Source organism: Bombina bombina, chromosome 2 (assembly GCF_027579735.1).
Source record: "Bombina bombina isolate aBomBom1 chromosome 2, aBomBom1.pri, whole genome shotgun sequence".
NCBI classification, from domain to species: Eukaryota; Metazoa; Chordata; class Amphibia; order Anura; family Bombinatoridae; genus Bombina; species Bombina bombina.
This window is the reverse complement of record NC_069500.1, coordinates 1,244,246,994-1,244,272,888: the sequence shown is the minus strand read 5'-3', so window position 1 is coordinate 1,244,272,888 and position 25,895 is coordinate 1,244,246,994. Positions and strand designations below refer to the sequence as shown.

The 25,895-nt window shown below is 35.1% G+C and overlaps 1 protein-coding gene across 3 annotated transcripts in view; it reads right to left on the bottom strand.

Annotated features, from left to right (window-relative positions):
• Positions 1-19,236, bottom strand: part of RBM47 (RNA binding motif protein 47) — a 165,544-nt gene extending 146,308 nt beyond the window's left edge. Inside the window, exons 1-2 of one of the 3 annotated variants that reach the window (XM_053704033.1) lie at positions 19,188-19,236; positions 18,150-18,363 (exon numbers count right to left, since the gene is read on the bottom strand). The gene's annotated coding sequence lies outside the window, so the exon portion shown is untranslated. Of the gene's footprint in view, positions 1-18,149; positions 18,679-19,187 lie in introns of those variants that run through there. The other 2 variants (XM_053704036.1, XM_053704037.1) reach the window with 2 other exon arrangements.
• Between the last annotated feature and the right edge of the window lie 6,659 nt (positions 19,237-25,895).

Genomic DNA, 25,895 nt, shown 5'->3' with positions numbered 1-25,895 from the left:
AGTATTCCTATAGTTTATTACTTAAAGGGACAGTCTAGTCCAGAATGTTTATTGTTGAAAAAGTTATATAATACCTTTATAACCCATTCCCTAGTTTTGCATAATCAACACGGTTATATTAATATACTTTTTACATCTGTGATTACCTTGTATCCAAGACCATGCAGACTGCCCTCTTATCTCAGTGCTATTTACAGACTTGCATTTTAGCCAATCAGTGCTGAATCATTCGTAACTCCACAGGAGTGAGCACAGTTACCTATATGACACACATTAACTAGCACTGTCTTGCTGTAAAAAGATAATAAAATGCACTGCAGGGGCTTAGAAACAGGTAGAGATTTAGACTTTTAAAGGTTATAAAGTATAATAATTTAACAATATTGGTTTGTGCAGAGCTGCATTGTCTAATGAAAAAAAGGTACTGTCTTTGACTTGTCAGTTGCTGTCTTCACTCACATGTAAATGCGTTTAAATGGACATGAAATTAATGCTTTTTTAATTTGTGTTTTAGATAGAGCATACAATTTTAAACAACTTTCAAATTGACCTCTATTATACAATTTGCTTTGTACTCTTTGTATCCTTTGTTGAAAAGCATACCTAGGTAGAATTAGGAGCAGCAAGTTAACTGCTTATTGGTGGTTGCATGTCTATACCTCTTGTCATTGGCTTATTCAATGTGTTCAGCTAGCACCCAGTAGTGCATTCCTGCTCGTTCAACAAAGTATACCAAGATAATGAAACAAATTAGATAAAAGAAGTATATTGAAAAAGTATTTAAAATAATATAAGCTATCTGAATTATGAAAAAAAAATGTGTTTCATGTTTCTTTAATCATGCCATTAAAACGGCACCAGTAAAACAATGAAGCAAAAAATAACTGCATAAAAATTCAGATGTCAAAACGTGACTGATTTTGAAGGGTCATAATGCACAAAATCGTATTACAAGATAAACCTACATGAATATGAAGCTTTTAATATTACTTTTTATGAAATGAAGAGATTTATGTAATGGGCGTTTACATAAATCTTTTCTGGAAATGAAAGTGACACCCTTTTAATGATAGTAAGTGTAAAATATATGTTAATAGATACACAGTTTTAACTCAGCTGCACCAACAGACAGTCCTATTTTTAACTAATATTACTTCATTTTTTTTCCAGTCCAGCACAATTGCAGCTAAGCAGTTGTCTTAGAAAAATACACACAACCTTCTAGCTCTTACCCCAAATCAAGTTCTGCTTTTTTCCCTACATTTCTCTTTAGTAAATGCTGGAAGCTATGACTAGTGTTGCAAAACTAAATATAATTTCCTGAGCTGCCAACAAGCACGTTGTTGCTGCCAAGGTGACCTTGACTTTCAAGGGCTAACCCTACAAACTCATACTGTGCTATTTTCTTTAGGGACAGTCTAATTGAAAAAGATTATTATTTAAAAAGATTATTATTTAAAAAGAAAAAGATTTACCCATTCCCCAGTTTTGTAACTAACACTGTTATTTTAATGTACGTTTTACCTGTATAATTACCTGTATCCCTCAGCACAATGCCTCTCATCTCATTTTAGCTTTTTTACAACCTTGCATTTTAGGCAATTAGTGCTGACTTTTGTGAAACTATTATCAATCTTCATGGGAGTGTGCAAAATGTTATATATATATATATATATATATATATATATATATATATATATATATATATATATATATATATATATATATATATATATATATATATATATATATATATCTCACACATGAACTAGCACTGTCTGGCTGTATTGAGAGATCTTAGAGACCTAAAAAAACAACACTGATATAAGATGAGGTCTGCAGGGGTTTAGAAACAAGCAATATTGGAGGTTATACTGTACATTATATTACTATAACAATGTTGGTTATGCAAAGCTTGAGAATGGGTAGTAATTTTTTTTTTTAGGTAACCCATTAAAGGACCACTAATACATTAGAATTAAATAATTGACAACACAATAATAAGACAATGCAATAGCACTTAACTTTGAATTTGTGATGAGTAGTAGCATATTTTCTGGCAAATTTCAAAATGAATCCCATTTTCCCACCTTCCCTGTATCATGTGACAGCCCTCAGCCAATCACAAATTGCATATACATATATACTGTGCACTTTTGCATATGTGTAGTAGGAGCTGGAACCTAATAAAGTGTCCTTATAAAGTAGTGTAAACCCTTGGATAATGGTAATAAGTATATATATTTTTTTTAAATTGTTTGCTTTATCTGAATCGTGAAACTTTAATTTTAATTTTGACTTTAGTGGCCCTTTAAAGGTGTATTGTTTTTCCTTTAGGTAATTTAAAATGCACTGATTTTTATGTATTTCAAAAGATGATCCTATCTGAAATATTTACTTTCATTCTTGTGTAGGATTGTCCTTGTCCCTCAATATTAGCATTGGAATTGTTATTATCAAGAAATGAGCAATAGAATTTTAGGTGTGCAACACACATTTTATTTTAGTTTCTATATAAACATCTTTACCTTAAAGGGACAGTAAAGTAAAAATTAAACTTTCATGATTCTGATAGATCATACAATTTTAAACATCTTTCCAGTTGACTTCGTTCACTTGGTATTCTTTGTTGAAAACCATATCTAGGTAGGCTCAGAAGCTGCAATGTAATGCTGGGAGCTAGCTGCTGATTGGTAGCTGCATATAAATGCTTCTTGTCATACCTGATTTATTCAGCAAATCTGATCATAGAAGTAAATGGGAAAGGTGTTTAAAATTGCATGATCTAAGTCATGAAAGAAAATATTTGGGTTTCATGTCACTATTTTCCTGAAAAAAGTGCCAAAGACAGTCTTTAGTTTAATGTCCCTTTAAATTAGATATACATGCCTTCTCATACAAATGATCCTTTCTCTCTTATTTTAAATTATTCATTTCCAAGAATAACTATACTTGTCACAATACAAATTTGTTGACTAGTTACAAAACCATTGCTCACATTTTAGTATTTATCCACCAGATGGAACAGGCATATTTTGCAATAAAAGTCATAAAAAATAACTTATACTAGACTTCGTTAGCATAAATGAGCAGCTTGTGCATGCCTTCAGGGTCAATAAATTGGGTAATATTGGATGTCTTTGAATGTTGGTTTTTCACTGGGGTGAAAGTGTGATAAAACAGGCCCTTTCTTATCCCCAACATAAACTTTTTGAATAAGTGCATCTGGTAGTGCATATAGGACAGGAATAGGGGACTTTACTTGGAAATTGGGGAGAAAGCATAAGAGAACGAGAAAGAAAATTCTACATTGTCGGAGTAGATGATTAAAGGGACAGTCTAGGCCAAAATAAACTTTCATGATTCAGATAGAGCATGTAATTTTAAACAATTTTCCAATTTACTTTTGTCACCAATTTTGCTTTGTTCTCTTGGTATTCTTAGTTGAAAGCTTAACCTAGGAGGTTCATATGCTAATTTCTTAGACCTTGAAGCCCACCTCTTTCAGATTGTATTTTAACCGTTTTTCACCACTAGAGGGTGTTAGTTCACATATTTCATATAGATAACACTGTGCTCGTGCACGTGAAGTAATCTGGGAGCTGGCACTGATTGGCTAGACTGCAAGTCTGTCAAAAGAACTGAAAAAAGGGGCAGTTTGCAGAGGTTTAGATACAAGATAATCACAGAGGTTAAAAGTATATTATTATAACTGTGTTGGTTATGCAAAACTGGGAAATGGGTAATAAAGGGATTATCTATCTTTTAAAACAATAAAAATTCTGGTGTAGACTGTCCCTTTAAGGAACATGAGAAGAGTTTGTCAGCTGAGTCTGTATGTGGTTGATCATCAGATACAAGTGAGGACATCCATTGTGACCTATAATAATCTGGTATCACAGGCCTAAAATGTCACATGGTTTTACATGAAAAGCCAACAATGTAATACAGTCTAGGTGAAAAGTAAAAATCTAATACATAGATATTTTATCATGAGAAGAACTGTACAGCCTACACTGAAAATGTATAAACTATAACTACTTGTTATATAAAGAGTGGTGCTATAAGGTACTGCTTTATAAACTGGGCCATCCCAGATAAATGTTACTGGATATACAGCTGTTTTAGGATTAAGACAAACACCACTGTGGCAATCACACATCCCCAGGCTTTCAAATTGCATCAAATGTTAAGCCACCCAGAGGTGAATTTATTTGCAGTTTGGCAGCTCTTAATTTGACCTTTATTTTATAAAGACTTTCCCAATACTCTAGTGACTAAGAACAGAGAGATTAACGAGGCCCCCGTTCTGTGAATTTTATTACACAAGCCTGCAAAACATACTTTACTCTGCATTATTAAAACAAATTCATATTCATTTTTAAAAATATAGTTCACTAATACGTAGTTGTCACACTATGGAATGATTAATATAATCATAATGTGTTTATCTATCTATTTATCTATCTATTTATCTATCTATCAATCTGTCTGTCAAGGCCATAATTAGTATTTATGTACTGCCCATTATAATATTTAAGTTAACACATAGTTTAGAGATTAATTTTATGGATTCTTAATGTTTTTTTATTTTTTTTATATTGACTTGTATGAAAAAATATTGTGCACGTTGTAATAGTTTTCTAATAAAAAAGGTAAGTTTTAACATGCGCTGTTCTGAAACAGATCAGCTTTCATATGCTATGAAATACTACATTTATTAGGTAATTATACATTTCTATCCATAACCTATTGTTTCCTGGACAAAATAAAAGAGAAAGAAACAAAGTAGGAACAAATGCTTTGCCTTTTGGACAGAATCCACATTAATACCTTATCTTTCATTTTCCATAGAACAGACTTTGCTTTTCCTTCTACCAGGCTGTTCTTGACACCAGCAATGCTCTTTTATGATTAGCTCATTTTAAAGCTTAAAGTATTTGTAGTATGTTATTCATTTCAAGTCAAAAAAAGGATTCTACCATTTCAAAGCTCTCCAACATAATCAATACAAATAGATTTGTTTTTAAACAAACATGAAATCCAAATTTTTTCATTCATGGTTCAGATAGCGCAAACAGCTTTAAACAGCTTTCCAATTTACTTATATTATCAAATGTGCTTCATTCTCTTGGTATCCTTTGTTAAAGATGCAGCAATGCACTACTGGGAGCTAGCTGAACTTATTGGGTTTACCAGTGACAATAGGTATATATATATATATATATATATATATATATATTATATATATATATATATATATATATATATATATATATATATATATATATATATATATATATATATATATATATATATATATATATATAAAACAAGAGCAGTTAGGGTTAAGTAAGGTAAAGGACACTTATCTTGGGAGACTAATCACCGTTGTCCACACAGCGTAGAGCTAGCTTGCTAGTTCGAAGTTCCTGCACTCGGCGTGGAGGATATCGGGTTAGAAGGCTGCTGTAAACAAAATTCAAACAGAGGCAGGACTCCCAAAGAGCTTGTAGTTAGGAGTAGGACTCATTAATATGAGTAAACATTCGTAGCAGCACTTGCTGACTGGTATAGACACTAGGCACAGAGCACTTCAGTTAAAAGTCACATAGAAAATTTATTGAATGAATATTTAAAAAGTTCCAACCGCCAACCGGCGTGAAACGCGTCAGATGACGTCAGATGACGTCACTTGCCTCCCTGTCTTTGAAACTGTTGTGAGTGTCTGTGTTTGCTCAGCTCCTGTATGAACTTTTTAAATATTCATTCAATAAATTTTCTATTTTTTCATATTAATGAGTCCTAACTACAAGCTCTTTGGGAGTCCTGCCTCTGTTTGAATTTTATATATATATATATATATATATATATATATATATATATATATATATATATATATATATATATATGTGTGTGTCAGAGACCTAGTGGGACAGGGGGCCCCATGAGGCAAGCTTAACTATTATAAAAAAATAATTATTTTTTTTTGCATTTTGGCAGCCACGCAGAGTGCTATTGAGCATGGGAAATGTCATTACAAGGAGTAAAGCATTAGCATTTGAGAGGATTTCTGAGTGTGCACTAAAGCACTATGCACAGTGTGAGACAGACTTGGCACTTCAGTTTCTTCAGTGTGTGCCTGAGTCAGACGGCAGATCACTTTTATTTGCAGAGGAGGTAAGACTTACTTAGTAAATGTTTTTTTATTTCTTCGTGCAATTTCGGAATGTAACTTCAGTGTGTAGTTGTATGGGGGGGGCAGGGTTCCAAAAAACACAACTTTTTTTAGCAGTGTATTTATGATTATTTGACAATGCTGTAGAAATTCTATATTTAAAACCATGCAGACATGTTTCCTCCTCAATACACAAATGCTAGGTACCCTTTTGGCAGATATGATTTTTTTAAAATTTATATATATATATATATATATATATATATATATATATATATATATATATATATATATATATATATATATATATATATATATATATATATATTTTACATTCCAGTTTACTGCTCCTCTATGCAAGGACTTTTCAGATGCCAGGAGGCATTTTATCTAAGATTTTTACATCTGCATAAAATGTTATACTCTCAGGCTGATTGTTCAGTGTTTGAAATGAGACAGGTTAACTTAACACTGTTCAGTTTACACTACAGCTGACTGAGGAGTGTGTGTGTGTGTCTTTGTGTATTTTCTGTGGATGCCTCTGTGAGGGTGGGTGTGTATGTCTTTGTGTGTTTTCTGTGGATGTCTCTGTGAGGGTGTGTGTATGTATGTCTTTTTTCTGTGGATGTCTCTGTGAGGGTATGTACATATGTCTTTGCACATTTTATGTGGGTGTCTGTGAGGGTGTGTGTGTGTATGTATGTCTGTGGGTTTTCTGTGGGTGTCTCTGTGATGGTGTGCATATGTCTGTGTATTTTCTGTGGGTATCTCTGTGAAGGTGTGTGCTGTATGTCTGTGTGTTTACTGTGGGTGTCTCTGTGAGGGTGTGTGTGTGTATGTCTTTGTGCATTTTCTGTGGGTGTCTCTGTGAGTGTGTGTGTGTGTGTGTGTCTTTGTGTGTTTTTTGTGGATGTCTCAGTGAGGGTGTGTGTATGTATGTATGTCTTTGTGTGTTTTCTGTGGGTGTCTGTTTGTGTATGTCTTTGTGTGTTTTCTGTGGGTATCTGTTAGTGTGTATGTCTTTGTGTGTTTTCTGAGGCTGTCTCTGTGGGTGTTTCCCTGGGTGTATGTGCAAGTTTGTGTTTGAGTTTTGTGTGTGTGTGTACATTGTCTGTTCCTTTTTAGGACATTTTACCTTACTACTGATTATTCACATCTTTCTACAGAGTTTAAGACTAATGAGACCTTTCTGGAAGTCACCAATCCACCATTCAAACTTTAAATTATTGTTTGGGCAGTTCAGGGCCCTTCTTTTCAGCCACTGCATGCTGTTGTCATCATATAGTTGCCATCCTCCTTGACAAAAAGATAATCAGAACTCCATATTTTGTCTTGTAAATCTCCTTTTTTGACAAAACTGTAGTCTACCTCATTACTGGTCAGGTCAATATAAACAAGTGCTGAGTGCCTGTGTCTGAGTGTGTTTTCTTTCATGATTCAGATAGAGCATGCAATTTTAAGCAACTTTCTAATTTACTCCTATTATCAATTTTTCTTCGTTCTCTTGCTATCTTTATTTAAAAAGCAGGAATGTGATGCATAGAAGCCAGCCCATTTTTGGTTGAGAACCTGGGTTATGCTTGCTTATTGGTGGGTAAATGTAAGCCTACAATAAGCAAGCGCTATCCATGGTGCTGAACCTAAAATAGGCTGTCTGCTAAGAATTACATCATTCCCGCTTTTAAAATAAAGATAGCAAGAGAACGAAGAAAAATTGATAATAGGAGTAAATTAGAAAGTTGCTTAAAATTTCATGCTCTATCTGTGGGTTCAGTGTCCCTTTAACACATCATTAATTTTGTCCATTCCATTGTCATTTGTTTTACTGTTTAAAGTAATATGTGAGGTCATAAATCAAAAATGAAGTTTCTGTTCTATTACATTTGAAATAAAGAATGGTGAATACAAAATACTTTTGTTTAATGTTACTTAGTTCAGAGAAAATTGTGCATTTTCTGAAAAAAGTGCAAGGGTACCAATATATATATATATATATATATATATATATATATATATATATATATATATATTAGGAAAGCTTCCAGGAGACATTACACATGAGATTAATTAATGTTAAAAACCTAATTTATAACTAAATATTTGAGCATGAATATGTTTAGCATATTTAAATTACCCTGATGTTTTTTTGTTTTCTTTTGCATTTAAAGATGTTCCCTGATCTAACTAAAATATATTGTTTCACAACTTTACTAAACAAATATTCTAAACAGGTTTGTGCCACATATTAGTACACGTGTACTAAATGTCAAATGAAGACTATAGACTTCCTCTCACTTGTGCATGACACAACATGAGAACAAACAGTGACATCGTTGTACAAAGTTAGAAATACTGATAATTCAGCAGAGCTTATTGTTTTTTATCAATGTAATAAATTTCAAAAAACAAAACTAACTTATTTAACATTTCTGATTAGGATGAAATTAATCAGGGAACAGGAGAGGTAGATGATGACATTTAATGGTAAACAGCAATAAGAAAATGATCTAATGAGATAGAACAAGTTCCTTATTGCACTATTAATTGCATATAACTATCGGCTAGATTACGAGTTGTGCGTTCTGGTAAAAAAGCAGGGTTAAGAGGTCCTAACGCTGCTTTTTTTTAGGAGTCTTGAAGGTTTAGGGTCAATGCACACTTTTTTGGCCTTACCGCAAAACGACTTACGTAAACTTTGTGAAGTCTATTTTCAATGGGACTTCCATAGCGCCAGTATTAGGAGTCTGTCCTGGGAGGCCAAAAAGTGAGCGGTACACCCTACCCCGTCAAGAGTCCTAACACATTTAAAAGTCAGTAGTTAAGAGTTTTATGGTACAACGCTGTAACATAAAACTCACAACTAAAGTGCTAAAAAGTACACTAACACCCATAAACTACCAATTAACCCCTAAACTGAGGCCCTCCCGCATAGCAAACACTATAATACATTTTTTAACCCCTAATCTGCTGCTCTGGACATTGCCGCAACTATAATAAACATATTAACCCCTAAACCGCGCACTCCTGCCTCGCAAACATTAGTTAAATATTATTAACCCCTAATCTGCCGTCCCTAACATCGCCACCACCTACCTACATTTATTAACCCCTAATCTGCCGCCCCCAACGTCGTCGCCACTATATTAAATGTATTAACCCCTAAACCTAAGTCTAACCCTAAACCTAACACCCCCTAACTTAAATATAATTACAATAAATCTAAATAAAATTAATATTATTACCTAAATAATTCCTATTTAAAACTAAATACTTTCCTATAAAATAAACCCTAAGCTAGCTACAATATAACTAAGAGTTACATTGTATCTAGCTTAGGGTTTATTTTTATTTTACAGGCAAGTTTGTATTTATTTTAACTAGGTAGAATAGTTATTAAATAGTTTTTAACTATTTAATAACTACCTAGCTAAAATAAATACAAAAGTACCTGTAAAATAAAACCTAACCTAAGTTACAATAAATTACAGAAAATAATAAACAAATTACAGATATTTAAACTAATTACACCTAATCTAATAGCCCTATCAAAATAAAAAAAATCCCCCCAAAATAAAAAAAACCCTAGCCTAAACTAAACTACCAATAGCCCTTAAAAGGGCCTTTTGCGGGGCATTGCCCCAAAGTAATCAGCTCTTTTACCTGTAAAAAAAATACAAACAACCCCCCAACAGTAAAACCCACCACTCACACAACCAACCCCCCAAATAAAATACTATCTAAAAAAACCTAAGCTCCCCTTTGCCCTGAAAAGGGCATTTGGGTGAGCATTGCCCTTAAAAGGGCAGTTAGCTCTTTTGCTGCCCAAACCCTAATCTAAAAAATAAAACCCACCCAATACACCCTTAAAAAAGCACTAACCCCCTGAAGATCGACTTACTGTTCTGAAGACCGGACATCCATCCTCAAGGAAGCGGCAGAAGTCTTCATCCAACCGGGCCGAAGTCCTGAATGAAGCCGGGAGAAGTCTTCATCCAAGCCGGGCGAAGTGGTCCTCCAGACGGGCAGAAGTCATCATCCACACGGCATCTTCTATCTTCATCCATCCAACACGGAGCGGCTCCATCTTCAAGACATCTGGCGCGGAGCATCCAAACGACGGCTTCTTACTGAATGACGGTTCCTTTAAGTGACGTCATCCAAGATGGCGTCCCTTAGATTCCGATTGGCTGATAGAATTCTATCAGCCAATCGGAATCTAAGGGACGCCATCTTGGATGACGTCACTTAAAGGAACCGTCATTCAGTAAGAAGCCGTCGTTTGGATGCTCCGCGCCAGATGTCTTGAAGATGGAGCCGCTCCGTGTTGGATGGATGAAGATAGAAGATGCCGTGTGGATGATGACTTCTGCCCGTCTGGAGGACCACTTCGCCCGGCTTGGATGAAGAATTAAGGTAGAAAAAATCCAATTGGCTGATGCAATCAGCCAATAGGATTGAGCTTGCATTCAATTGGCTGATTGGAACAGCCAATAGAATGCGAGCTCAATCCTATTGGCTGACTGGATCAGCCAATAGGATTTTTTCTACCTTAATTCCGATTGGCTGATAAGTAAATCGATCTTCAGGGGGATAGTGTTAGGTTTTTTAAGGGTGTATTGGGTGGGTTTTATTTTTTAGATTAGGGTTTGGGCTGCAAAAGAGCTAATTGCCCTTTTAAGGGCAATGCCCATCCAAATGCCCTTTTCAAGGCAATAGGGATCTTAGGTTTTTTTAGATAGTATTTTATTTGTGGTGTTGGTTGTGTGGGTGGTGGGTTTTACTGTTGGGGGGGTTGTTTGTATTTTTTTTACAGGTAAAAGAGCTGATTACTTTGGGGCAATGCCCTGCAAAAGGCCCTTTTAAGGGCTATTGGTAGTTTAGTTTAGGCTAGGGTTTTTTTTATTTTGGGGGACTTTTTTTATTTTGATAGGGTTATTAGATTAGGTGTAATTAGTTTAAATATCTGTAATTTGTTTATTATTTTCTGTAATTTAGTGTTGTTTTTTTGTACTTTAGCTAATTTAATTTAATTTAATTTAAGTAATTGTATTTAATTTAGTTAATTTATTTAATTATAGTGTAGTGTTAGGTGTTATTATAACTTAGGTTAGGTTTTATTTTACAGGTACTTTTGTATTTATTTTAGCTAGGTAGTTATTAAATAGTTAATAACTATTTAATAACTATTCTACCTAGTTAAAATAAATAAAAAACTTGCCTGTAAAATAAAAATAAACCCTAAGCTAGATACAATGTAACTCTTAGTTATATTGTAGCTAGCTTAGGGTTTATTTTATAGGTAAGTATTTAGTTTTAAATAGGAATAATTTAGTTAATTATAGTAATTTTATTTAGATGTATTAGATTATATTTAAGTTAGGGGGTGTTAGGGTTAGGGTTAGACTTAGGTTTAGGGGTGACATTGGGGGAGGCAGATTAGGGGTTAATAAATATAATGTAGGTGGTGTCGGTATCTGGAGCGGCAGATTAGGGGTTAAAAAATATAATGCAGGTGTCGGCGATGTCGGGGGCGTCAGATTAGGGGTTAAAAAATATAATGCAGGTGTCGGCGATGTCGGGGGCGGCAGATTAGGGGTTAATAAGTGTAAGATTAGGGGTGTTTAGACTCGGGGTTCATGTTAGGGTGTTAGGTGTAGACATAAATATTCTTTCCCCATAGGAATCAATGGGGCTGCGTTATTGAGTTTTACGCTGATTTTTTGTAGGTGTTAGACTTTTTCTCAGCCGGCTCTCCCCGTTCATTCCTATGGGGAAATCGTACACAAGCACGTACGACCAGCTCACCGCTGACTTAAGCAGCGCTGGTATTGGAGTGCGGTAAGGAGCACAATTTTGCTCAACGCTCACTTCTTGCCTTTTAACGCCGGGTTTGTAAAAACCCGTAATACCAGGGCTGTAGGTAAGTGAGCCATGAGATAAAACTGCTCGTTAGCACCGCACAGCTCAAAGTGAAAAACTCGTAATCTAGCCGTATATATTTAATCTCAGAAAAAGACAGTTGAAATCAGCATTCGGTAACAATACACTGCAGATACTGAGCTGAACATCATCTGCTAAACCAAACACAAGCACTATATATGTATAGCTGCAAATCTCCGACCCAAGTCCAGTTCAGTAGTACTAGTTGGCATTAACTATAGAGCTGGCTTTAACTGTGTGTTTAACCCCTTTGTGGAGAATAAACACATTGCTATAGGCAATCACCAGTGCCATAACTGCTAACACTCGTTTAATGAACAGCTATGTATACAGCTGGGAAAGACCTCCTACCAAATAGTTGGGCCTTCTCCTCTTGTTATTAGGAGAGGTGATATTAATGCCACTTCAAAATACATAAATACAATGAATCAGATAATGTTGTATATATATATATTATATAAATTATACCGGTCTTAACATTTTCACTATTCAACTAGTCCTGGACGAGTAAGAAATTGCAGTGGGCAAGTAAAACATTTGTCTTTATATAAATATGGGCAAAAGGATAGCATTAATGTGTATACAATGCTTATATGAAACACAGCATGCAGAGCATACTTTTATTTCACTGGTTTTACACTGTGAAGCGTCAAAAACTTACTGTGATGGTTTTTTTATAGCACCAGTTTTTAATAAGTGTTTTGATTATGTATTAAATAGATAGATAGACAGACAGACAGACAGATACTTGGGCCCCATTTAGTAAATTGCAGGTAGACAAGGTTCCCAGGCAGGAAAACCTGTCGGCTGTGTACAAGGCTTACAAAGCAACATCCGCTTCCTGTATTTAACATTGCACAAGCAAGGGCTTCTCAATCATCCTGGACAAATCAGTCTAGAGTGATTTTTATCTGCTACCTCCAAAATGGTGAAGAGGTTAGGAAGCAGCAATCATAAAAGTTGCTGCATGAGCAAACCTGCACCTCGAGGGCTCCAAAGTTGCAGTTGCAGATTAATAAATAAAACCCTATGGACTAGATTACAAGTGGCGCGTTAACAGTTACGCACAAGCAAAAAGGGGTTTATCGCGGATGTTTGTGCACAATCGGGAATTACACTAGAATGATTACTGCGTTCTCAGAGCTCTGGTTAACTGTTTTGTGAAACAAAAAAGTGTTATAAAACACATAAAAAATACATCACAAAGTACAGTTACACTCATAACAACACTGTCTGATAAAAAATTATTAAACAAAAACGTTATAAGGAAAGATATGAGGTCTCAGTTGTTAGGAAAAAAGCAGGCAAAGAGCTTTAATTCTGAGATACATAGACATACGTCTAAATATGGATATGTATGTATATATGTGTACATATGTATTTATGTATTTATATGTGTATATATGTATTTACAGACATATATACACATATACACACATAAATACATATTTACACACATAGACAAATATATAAGTGCATCAGGTTTGCGCTCGAATAGGGTGCAAGGGTTTTTTCCACTTTTTTTTGCTCTATTGACTTCTAGTGGGGAATAAGTTATGGAGCGAGCGATATTTGAAGTTTGGCTTTTTACACGCATCAGGTTAGTGCACGAGTGAAAATAGTTTACTTTTTAACTAATATGATAGCTACCCGATGCGGCAAAAAACTTCTAGCGGAGTAAGCACTCCACTTGTAATCTGGCCCAATGTGTTTAATCATTTGCAGGGGTTGAATGTAAAGGGCTAGATTACAGGTGGAGCACAAATAAAAAAGTCTCAAGGTGCGTTAATAGTGCTAGCACTCAATCCTTATCCTTAATGCTTCCATTTTTGCACTCATATTATAATACCAAAGTTATTTCTATTGCATGCTAGACAGTGCAGTTACATTGATTCCCTCACATAATTACTTCACATTAAATAAGATTCCAGCGCTAAGCCGAGTGTAAAAAATCTATCCAGGTAGTGGAGTTCTACATTTAGTTCTGTGCTATACTATTTCACTGAAACTTAAAGGAACAGTGTGCACTAATATGTTTTCCCCTTTAATATGTTCCCAGTTATCCATTTTACCTGCTGGAATATATGAAATTGTTTATAAATAGCTTGTTTACCTTTATTTCCTCAATTGAAATAGCAGATTTTTACCTTTTGTATCCCCATCCATACTGAATATTTCTGTGCTTAAGTACAAATTACAAAAACACACGTAAACAAGACAATTTAGATAAAATAATACTCCCAGTTGGGGAGTGTGACAGAGAGATACTAAAATGTCCATTTCAAATTGGTCTCTTACGTTTGCGTAAACACTAATAAAAAAGATAAGGAGGACTTTGTTTAAAGGGACAGTCTAGTCCAAAAAAAACTTTCATGATTCAGATAGGGCATGTCATTTTAAACAATTTTCCAATTTACTTTTATCACCAATTTTTCTTTGTTCTCTTGGTATTCTTAGTTGAAAGCTTAACCTAGGAGGTTCATATGCTAATTTCTTAGACCTTGAAGGCCGCCTCTTAAGAATGCATTTTAACAGGTTTTTCACCATTAGAGGGTGTTAGTTCATGTTTTTAATATAGATAACACGGTGCTCATGCACGTGAAGTTACCTGGGAGCCATCACTGATTGGCTAAACTGCAAGTCTGTCAAAAGAACTGAAATAAAGGGGCAGTCTGCAGAGGCTTAGATACAAGATAATCACAGAGGTAAAAAATATATAAATATAACTGTGTTGGTTATGCAAAACTAGAGAATGGGTAAAAAAGGGATTATATATCTTTTAAAACAATAACAATTCTGGTGTAGACTGTCCCTTTAAATAATTAAACAGATAATATCATGCTAAATACTCTCCCTACAAGATAAGACCATGTTATTGGGTTGGGTTTCAATTACAAAAATAAAGCTAAACATAACAAACAATTTCTCAAGTAATTGGAAACACATTAAGGGGAAACCAAAGTTCTACTACATTGTCCCTTTAAGTATAAAAGACTTCATACATACATAATACACACATACACCTTTGACCACTTTCCAAGCCCATTTGTCATTTAAAATATACCATACAATTCTGCCACAAAACCTTCTTTTGATTGTTAAACCTTTGTTTCTTATGTTTAAATATAACCTAAATCCATTATTTTCATCGATTTTTCATGTGTTTTGTAATGAAAACTAGTAAGCAATAATTACTCAAATAGAGCTACATTTTAAAGTGGTGTTTTGGGTTGTGCATGAGTGCAACACAATTATTATTATTATTATTATTATTATTATCGGTTATTTGTAGAGCGCCAACAGATTCTGCAACGCTTAACAGATTCCGCAGCGCTAAACACAAAACTGATCACTTGCAATATGAGCGCAATGAGTCTGCTAATACTGCTCTACATTATCCATTTAAAGAATAGGGCTTGCTAAAAAAAAGTTCTGTCTGCTTCAAGAAGCTTTGGTATACATATTAGACCATCCACTTTAAATACCAGATAGTGTTAATGTTTGCATATGGGCAAGGACAAGGTAATGTACCCATGGTATTGATTGCTTGTTATCTACCCAATAGTAAAATAAGGATTTTAAAATCAAAATCCTCTAATGAAATAGACCACTGTATTTTTTTTACACCAGTATTTCTATTTAAGGTATATGCTATGTATAGAGGTTATCTGTTAACTTTAAAGGGACCATCCAGTTAGAATTGGAATTCACATAGATGCATTTCAGTTTTCAATAGAAGCATTTTTTGTTCCATACTTTTTTTTTTTAGCAAAAATGCTTCTAATAAAAGCTATAGCTGTTTCAAAAGAGTATTTAAAGGGACACTGTACCCAATTTTTTTCTTTTGTAATTCAGAAAGAGCATGCAATTTTAAGCAACTTTCTAATTTACTCCTATTATCAATTTTTCTTCGTTCTCTTGCTATCATTATTTGAAAAAGAAGGCATCTAAGCTTTTTTTTGGTTTCAGTACTCTCGACAGCACTTTTTTATTGGTGGATGGATTTATCCACCAATCAGCAAGGACAACCCAGGTTGTTCACCAAAAATGGGCCGGCATCTAAACTCACATTCTTGCATTTCAAATAAAGATACCAAGAGAATGAAGAAAATTTGATAAAAGGAGTAAATTAGAAAGTTGCTTAAAATTTCATGCTCAATCTGAATCACAAAAGAAAATTTTTGGGTACAGTGTCCCTTTAAGTATGCACTGTGTACCAGAATTTTAAGCACAGCACTTGCTCAGAGAGCGGAAGGTGCTTGATACAAGCCTCACTGGCACTCATAGATTTATTAAGCAGCGAATGCTGAATCTATGCTGCATAGTTTCTGATTTTCTGATATCATCCCGATCCGATACAATCAGGATGATTGATGGCCCCTGCTAGTAGCCGATTGGCCACGAGTGAGCAGGGGGCGTCATTGCACAAGCACTTCACTAGAAATACTTGTGCAATGATAAATGCCGACAGCGTATACGGTCAGCATTTAGCGAGGTCGAGCGGACACGATTCCCTATAGCGAATCATGTCCGCTCGACCTTTAATAAATCTATCCCATAGTCTTTACACCATATAAAAGGTTTCAACAAAGTATTAAACTATCTGTAAAGCTGGTACAAAGGTGTTATTAGAAAGCTGACATTTCCTATGGCAGCAACAGTTCAAGAGATTCAGTTTTTTATTACTGTATGTGAGTGCCTATAGGTTATATGAATATATATGTAAGCATTCCAAAAACATTTGGAGACAAAAATATTAATTGTACCAAAAATGCAAATATTTTTATTGAGATTGATAACTGGATAAGAAATATATAAGTCATAAATATATTTGCTTTAACAAGTTGGCATAAATAGCAGATTTTGTTACACCTGTATAATAAGACCTTCATAAAGGATTGAAACTTTATTTTCAAGATAAATAGATTCATTGCTAGTATTGTAATATTTTAATTTTGATTCAGGTGCTGCTGTCTATATACCTATACCACACCTTTCCCTTTGCAAACAGTTTTTTCCTTCTTTAGTTCCTGGTTATTGTTGTGATGAAAGCTGAGCCCTTTATTTTACAGAGGACGTGCAATGTCAGTGTTCATTCTGCACTATAACAGCCATATTCAGTTGTGGTGCAATCCCTGACTGCTACTGCACTTTTAAAAACTCAGCTATTCAGAAAATCTCACTATCTAGCCCCTAAAAATCTAGAAAACTACCCCCACCAAATAACATTGAACAATCTTACTTCCCTTTCTCACTGTCACTGCAATTTGAGATGCCATTCAAACAATTCCCACACCTGTATCATTAACCTCAAAACCTATAGATTGTAAGCTCTTTGGGGTAGGACTCATAAAATTCCATAATGATATATCAGTCTCTTGTAATATTTTATCATATTGTTTATCTCTGCATTTTTTGTGCACTTTGTAAACATTTATCAGTAATAAAGGATACAATGGTGTGACAAATAAAAATTAGAATAACAAATATTATTTCATTGTTTTATTTCACTAATCCGAGATCTAAACATAAGCAAAGTAGTGATATCACTAACCGTTGAAAGAGACAGTTCACATTCTAACATATGTTTCTTCTAATCACTAAAATATTAACTGTATGAAAAATATAACAACATGTTGAGATTACAATATGAAAGATTAGAATTAGGAGGTTATAAACAGCAATAAAATTCATACAGTACTCTTTACTCTTTATAAAACTTTTAAAAAGTGCCTTAGTTTTAACTTTAAAATGAATTTGTAAATATAATTCCATCCTTTGTATTATATATGCATTTCATTCTATATTTACTGTAGCTGCAAAACAAATACAAAATTAATTTGTGCACATTTTTGCTATTTTCATTTTTGTTTCCAGCAAATTCATAACAATGTATTACAGAACAATATGCAATAAAACACCTATTATTATTTTTTTCTCTACACTAGGGTACAGGTGGAAGAAAAAAGCATTGTGTTATCTTTTAACCCATACTGGGATCAATAAGTATTGTAACTACTTTTGTACGTACCTGTTTTTATTTTTGTCGTCTAGCCAAGCACCTTCCTTAAACACTTTAAAGCTCTCCTGATTCCAAACTGACTTCTTAAAGTGAGTCCAAAACTACTGCATATCCCACTTTCTGTTTAACTTGCAAAAGAAGGAGAGTTCAGCAACTTGTGACGTTTTTAGCAACCGAAATGTTCAGTCTTCACCCTCTCTCTTTATTTTCCTGATGTGGATAACTGAAAAAATGCACAGCAGAGAAACTTGCAATTAGTAGGTCCAGATAAGCTCAAATCCTGTCTGACCAAATGCTGCACATTCCAACTTCCTAAATAAGGGGCTCAGATGCATACAATTTATGGGAGGAAAAAAAAAATCCTGACTAGACACAAAAAATAAGGTATTTGAATAATTCAAGAGCTTAAGAACTGCTTAATGTGTTTTCCTAAAACCTTAAAGATTGGAAACGAACAAGTATTAAGGGTAAAATAAATTCTAGCTGGGCTGCCTTATCAGTATGAGTTCTTCTTTTCCCTCACAGAGAAGGACTGTCTCTGCCTGGTATACTCCCTGCCCTTAAACTCACCAAACCAGAATCTTACTCCCAACAAACTCAAGCAACTTCACGCACATCCAAATTGAAATTTTATCCTGTTCAGTGAGCCTTTACTGGCCATAGGCCAGCGCAGCATTCCTGTTCAGATACCTTTTCTACAGAGAAAACAAAAAACTGATCTGGTGTGTTAATTTGGGTTTGTTTAGCTACCGACACAATATAGTTGAGGAAGAGAAACAGAGAAAAAAATGAGTTCCACTTTTTAATTTATGTGGGAAAGCAGACTTTCCTCTTATGCACAGCACTAGTTCTTTTTTAGTTTCTTTCAGACACCTGTTTGAAATCTCCTGTGCTGCATATACATCAGACTCCCACTATCTGTCAAAAGGTGCAGGGCTGGAGAATCCTTGCTTTGCTTGTAAACACTAGGCATGCTGGCATATGTTGTAGAAATAGAAAATCAGCTGGCATGGGGTATAATGCTATGAAGAAACGAGCAAAAATTACCTTGAGATTCCTCACCCATTCAAGCTTATTCTGAATGCCCAGACTAACGTAAAGGTTTAACCTGCAGTTTTTTTTTTTTTTTCTTTCTTAAAATAAAAAAAAAGGAACAGGAGACAAACCAGTTTTTCCACCATAGCCCAGCCTCCTTTTAACCTTGTCTTGATCTCTAATATTGTACCCTGCTTAACCCCAAACAATTAGGGAAACAACTTTCCCGTCTCTTTTTGTCATACAAGGGTTAATCCAGTCACAAGGGGTATGATGTACTTAAACACAGCACACGCAGAAACAAAAACAATCTGTTTATAGTAAACACTGCCAGTCAACGGGAATATATTTGATGACTTTTTACTAAACAGACAAACACAACGGCAGAAAAGAAAAAACCACAGCTACAAGTAATGTAGGTTTTCTCACCACAGGACAATGGGCTTCACTCCAGGTTTTATAGTAACCAATATCTTTTTTATTTTTTTGCAGACGAGATAACAACTGTACTTCAATTTTATTTTATAGACATAACAAAAATAAAATAACAGTTTATTGCCCTTATATGACCTTATGGAAAATATACTGTACAGCGTTAACATCTTTATTCATTTGCCAAACCCTGTAATAATATGATAACAAGGATAATACCTTTATTCTATTTAGATTACAGTTTGGCTTATTGTGACAATGTAAATAACAGAAGTAAACTAGAGTGGAGGAATATTATTAAAGGAATATTGTAATCAGAATTTTTCTTTGTTTAATCTGAAAGAGGGCATTTCAGAATGTGCTTCAGTTGTTGTCCTGAATAAACCTAAATAAACAAGCAGCATTCACTCGTCGTACTTACAGAGGCATGTCCCCCCTTACCAGTAAAGAAGAAGTCATTGTCCGCCAATGATTATTAGTAACAAGTACAAATAACAGCGTTAGTTTCAATTAACCTTTAAACAGCTTATACATAACATTTCATCTGACTTAACAAATTCATAATAGTTTGATGTTCCTTTAAAATTTTAAGGAATTGGTTTTCAAGATGACTAATACAATTCTGATGTACAGGGAGTGCAGAATTATTAGGCAAGTTGTATTTTTGAGGATTAATTTTATTATTGAACAACAACCATGTTCTCAATGAACCCAAAAAACTCATTAATATCAAAGCTGAATAGTTTTGGAAGTAGCTTTTAGTTTGTTTTTAGTTATAGCAATTTTAGGGGGATATCTGTGTGTGCAGGTGACTATTACTGTGCATAATTATTAGGCAACTTAACAAAAAACAAATATATACCCATTTCAATTATTTATTTTTACCAGTGAAACCAATATAACATCTCAACATTCACAAATATACATTTCTGACATTCAAAAACAAAACAAAAACAAATCAGTGACCAATATAGCCACCTTTCTTTGCAAGGACACTCAAAAGCCTGCCATCCATGGATTCTGTCAGTGTTTTGATCTGTTCACCATCAACATTGCGTGCAGCAGCAACCACAGCCTCCCAGACACTGTTCAGAGAGGTGTACTGTTTTCCCTCCTTGTAAATCTCACATTTGATGATGGACCACAGGTTCTCAATGGGGTTCAGATCAGGTGAACAAGGAGGCCATGTCATTAGATTTTCTTCTTTTATACCCTTTCTTGCCAGCCACGCTGTGGAGTACTTGGACGCGTTTGATGGAGCATTGTCCTGCATGAAAATCATGTTTTTCTTGAAGGATGCAGACTTCTTCCTGTACCACTGCTTGAAGAAGGTGTCTTCCAGAAACTGGCAGTAGGACTGGGAGTTGAGCTTGACTCCATCCTCAACCCGAAAAGGCCCCACAAGCTCATCTTTGATGATACCAGCCCAAACCAGTACTCCACCTCCACCTTGCTGGCGTCTGAGTCGGACTGGAGCTCTCTGCCCTTTACCAATCCAGCCACGGGCCCATCCATCTGGCCCATCAAGACTCACTCTCATTTCATCAGTCCATAAAACCTTAGAAAAATCAGTCTTGAGATATTTCTTGGCCCAGTCTTGACGTTTCAGCTTGTGTGTCTTGTTCAGTGGTGGTCGTCTTTCAGCCTTTCTTACCTTGGCCATGTCTCTGAGTATTGCACACCTTGTGCTTTTGGGCACTCCAGTGATGTTGCAGCTCTGAAATATGGCCAAACTGGTGGCAAGTGGCATCTTGGCAGCTGCACGCTTGACTTTTCTCAGTTCATGGGCAGTTATTTTGCGCCTTGGTTTTTCCACATGCTTCTTGCGACCCTGTTGACTATTTTGAATGAAACGCTTGATTGTTCGATGATCACGCTTCAGAAGCTTTGCAATTTTAAGAGTGCTGCATCCCTCTGCAAGATATCTCACTATTTTTGACTTTTCTGAGCCTGTCAAGTCCTTCTTTTGACCCATTTTGCCAAAGGAAAGGAAGTTGCCTAATAATTATGCACACCTGATATAGGGTGTTGATGTCATTAGACCACACCCCTTCTCATTACAGAGATGAACATCACCTAATATGCTTAATTGGTAGTAGGCTTTCGAGCCTATACAGCTTGGAGTAAGACAACATGAATAAAGAGGATGATGTGGTCAAAATACTCATTTGCCTAATAATTATGCACTCCCTGTATAAACAAAACACATTAAAGGAAACTGGAGACCATTATTTTTTTTTGCTGAGTACATCTGTACAACGTTAATAGATTATATAAGAGTTTAACAGCTACATATATGAATATCTATCTATCTTTCTATCATCTATCTATCTATCTATCTATCTATCTATCTATCTATCTATCTATCTATCTATCTATCTATCTATCTATCTATCTATCTATCTATCTATCTATCTATCTATCTATCTATCTATCTATCTATCTTTATCTCTTGATAGATAGATAGATAGATAGATAGATAGATAGATAGATAGATAGATAGATAGATAGATAGATAGATAGATAGATAGATAGATAGATGGATGATATAAGACGTAAGCTGGCACTTGCATTTCTAATCAGGTAAATTTGTTGGGGTGCCAGTCTGATATATAACAAACCTTAGTATAACAACTCCAAGGGATGGCAGTGCACTCTCCAGAATGTAGGTGAATTGCAAACCTCTCTTTTCTGTCAGGTAAATAAGTGTATTTGGGAATTTTGAATAAACTTCATAATAATCAAAAAATAAAAAAAAGAAGTAAAGGTGAGAGTAAATACAGTCATCTTAACACGTGAGGGATTTCAGCCCTCACAATACATAAGTATGCAAAATGTATTAAGAAGAATATTCAATATAATATACATTCAGAGCAAGGCACTCCAGTACTAAAGAGAAATGCAAAATACATACATCAGAGTATATAGACAAATGTACCACACATGACAAATCACGATTCAAATACAAAAAGTAATACAAAAACAGGTGCACTAACTAAAAATGAGACTAGCCCTGCTTCTAACATCTATATAAACATGTAATTTAGCTCAGAAAATGTAGCAATTTCTTATTCTTGTAACTTGAAATGCACCCTGCTGACTTCTCAAGGCTAACTCTGCTACATATATGTCCCTAATTGGCTTTATCAGATAACAACCGCAAAGCAATTAATTTTATACTAACTTTATGGCTCCTCGGCAAATGATGGGCGAAGTTTGGCTGTTGAAAACTAATTGCAGTAAAAATTATGTTAATTTGTTTTACAAATGTTAAGACTTGGCTTATATTTTACTCTATACCAACACAATATAACTGTCTTGTAGTTACAAGGTTTTTACTGCCCCTTTAAATCAGTGTAACCTGCATAATAAGTTGTGAGAGAGCTTCAGACACTTCCCTGTCCCTCCCACTTTTGTTGGTTCCTATCTGCATTCAGTGGTACAATAGTAAAGCAGCATTGGTCTTTCTTTTGCTTGAAATGGCAGCTGTGTTACATACAATCCAAATCAGGGATAGACAAGGTGTCCGTACATGGACACTGATGTCCGTGACTAGCCCTTGCAGTGTCCGCCACAACCTTAGTATATCTTTTCTTTCTGATTAAATAATAGGAATAAAACAAATATGTAGTGTGAATAAAGTTAGTGGCTTGTCAAGAGACTGCTAGCGATATTGGGTGATAAGTTATGGAATAAATAAAGTCTGAGTAAAATACTGGATGTGTATCTGCATCTGTATAATAACACCCAGCTCTATGCAAAGACACAGTAGTGACACTGGCACATGCGTATATCCAGATAAGGGTTGGTTATAGGATCAGTGGTATCTGCATCAGTATAATAACACCCAGCACTATATAATGACACAGTAGTGAGTAGTGACACTGGCACATGCGTATAGCCAGATAAGGGTTGGTTATAGGATCAGTGGTATCTGCATCAGTATAATAATAACACCCAGCGCTATATAAAGACACAGTAGTGACACTGGCACATGGGTATAGCCAGAGGAGGGCTGGCTATAGAATCAGTGGTATCTGCATCAGTATAATAACACCCAGCGCTATATAATGACACAGTAGTGACACTGGCACATGGGTATAGCCAGAGGAGGGCTGGTTATAGGATCAGTGGTATCTGCATCAGTATAATAAACCCAGCACTATAGAATGACACAATAGTGACACTGGTTCATGGGTATAGCCAGGTTATAGGATCAGTGGTATCTGCATCAGTATAATAACACCAAGCACTATAAAATAATGTTTTTAATTTCAAATGTATCTTGGTGTCCTTCACTAAGGTCTGTACTTTGGAAAATGTCCGCCACAGCCTTTGTCTGTGCCTCTCTCTGATCCAAATACAAACCGATATCCACACATTTTCCTAGTAGATTCACCTATACTGTTACAAAAGTAAAAAAAATACTTTTTTGTGTAAAATATATATTTGTGCACAAACTGTATACACACACACGTATATATATGATTTTCACTAGTGATGTCATGATGATGTAATCAACAATGTCATGCGTGATGTCATCAGTGAAGTAATTGATAATGTCATGCAAAGCTCCCAAGGGGGAGTGGGCACAGTTTAAATTAGGAATGTCCTTGCTTTAAACAATTGAAAAGAAAACATAAATGTTCAATGTTAAAGTTACTTGTCTTGTTAAAATTAAACTTTTATGATTCAGATAGGGCATGTAATTTAAAACAACTTTCGAATTTACTTTTATCATCAAATTTGCTTTGTTCTTTTTGTATTCTTAGTTGAAAGCTAAACATAGGTAGGATAATTTCTAAGCCTTCGAAGGTCGCTTCTTATCTGAATGCATTTGACAGTTTTTCACAGCTAGAGGGCATTCGTTCATGTGTCCAATATAGATAAAAATGATGCTCACTCCTGTGGAGTTACTTATGAGGGGGCACTGATTGGCTAAAATGCAAGTCTGTCAAAAGAACTGAAATAAGGGGCAGTCTGCAGAGGCTTAGATACAAGGTAATCACAGAGGTAAAAAATGTATTAATATAATAGTGTTGGTTATGCAAAACTGAGAATGGGTAATCAAGGGATTATCTATCTTTTTAAACAATAACAGAAAGAAAGGGAAACAAAATTGTTTTCTCATTCACTACAATATCTTACTTGTCCGGGGCTAGTGGACATTTTCATATATAAGACTTAGGGAGCCTAGCAAAGAGAGCTGTGGACAACTATGCATTAAAATATCTGTTCTTTATTTTGTGTCACTCGAAGGTAGCTCTGAGCCTGCGCCTATAGACATAAGCTATTACGACTGCACTGCTCCAGATTGATTTGTAAATTACTCACAAGTTAATCCAATGAAGAGATATCACAGCATCTGATGTTCTGATCTGTACCATCTTGTGCTACTATAATTTTCACTTTGACAGCCTAGATCTTATGTTAAGTCCTTACAGCCTCATCAAACATAATGAGGTTATAACCCCCCCCCCCAAAAAAAAAAACCAACCTGTTCCTTAAATTAAACACAACAAATAAAATTAAAGATGTAAGGCGGCACTTGCACAGACCCATCACAATAAACCCTAATCATACCCTGAATACCTATCAGCTCACAATCCTAATAGTGACCTGGCTGATCCAGTCCCACAACCACTATTAACCATACCTATCCTGCCCCAGTTGCAATAAACCATACTAGATATGGAATTACTAGTTTTTCATAGTCCCACAATGAGCTGTTATTCCCCAAAGCAAAACTGCCCCCTTACACTTGCACAGCTGCCACACTACAGCAACCATAATACCCTATACCACATCACGCAACACTGAAGCACTTCCCCAACATCTAAAAAACATCCAAAAATAAACATATTCTGGGCTAGATTAGGAGTGGAACACTATTGATTGCTCCTGCTTGCGCTTTAACTGTGCTTGACTTCGTCTTTTTTTGCGAGCTGGTACCACATGTATTACAAGTACAAAGTCAATGTTTTCATTTATTAGTGATTTGTAAAAAATAGCAAAAAACCCAACCACTCACAACGACGTGTGCCCTCAAGTGTGTGCCCGTTTCGGGTTGCACACTAATTGACATGAACTTCTTGAGTTTTCGTTAATCCTCTGTGTTTCTCGTAATCTAAATACCAATTTTCATGTCTGTAACATCTTTGGTTCTTGAGATATAGGTATCATCATAAATCAGCTCCCCCCTTTTGACCCCCTTAAGTGGATTTTCAGGAAATGGTAAACACATATTTCTTAATTTTAAAAGAAGAATCTAAATACCAATTTTCATGT